The sequence below is a fragment of the Trachymyrmex septentrionalis genome, unplaced genomic scaffold (genome assembly GCF_001594115.1).
Source record: "Trachymyrmex septentrionalis isolate Tsep2-gDNA-1 unplaced genomic scaffold, Tsep1.0 scaffold83, whole genome shotgun sequence".
Classification (NCBI taxonomy): Eukaryota; Metazoa; Arthropoda; class Insecta; order Hymenoptera; family Formicidae; genus Trachymyrmex; species Trachymyrmex septentrionalis.
The window spans coordinates 3,720,224-3,720,962 of record NW_017306018.1 but is presented as its reverse complement, the minus strand read 5'-3'; positions in this window follow the sequence as shown (position 1 = coordinate 3,720,962).

Below are 739 nucleotides of genomic sequence, written 5' to 3'. Positions count from 1 at the left end.
AATAAAAAATAAAAAAAAACCAATCTTTTCTTCAATGCGATTATGCGTCCTGCTTTTTATTTTATTTATTTATTTATTTTTATTATTTATTTTATTATTTTATTTTATTAATATTGTATTATATTGTTATATATATTATATTTTTATATTTATATCAAAAACACATTTATTAAATGCGTTTTTTACAAAATGAATCTGAAATACTTTTTTCGATACAGTACGTTTTCAACCATTACGCATGCGTGCGTAATATGTCCCAATTGTATCACTTTCTTAGGTGAGGCAAATGGAACGTGCTCTTAATTGATCCATGGAATATGCTCTAACGCAACGTGAACATCTAGTGTTGCCATATTGGTTCCGATGACGCGAACGTATTGGCACAGTACATACAATAGCGCAACTCCCTGTCGGCACCTTTGATGTTAGTGTTGGCCAAAATGGAGTGCGCATGCGTGAAATAAGCAAGTTATCTAGCGTTGCCATGGTTACTACCTAAACTTCTTTCTCTTTTTATCCTTTTTTCGCTCTGTCAAAACTCACTATATTTATTCGCGTCGCACTCCAACAAATGCGTTGGAGTGAGTAAGAGTTGTTATAAAGGGTGTCCCAAAATTAACGCAAGATTTGAATTAAATAGAAAACACAGTTTTTAGTCTTTTGATTGTTATTTTTTTATTGAATCATAAAGTACATAGGATAGGGTTATTTGTGGAATAACACATCGGGCAAATGGCCT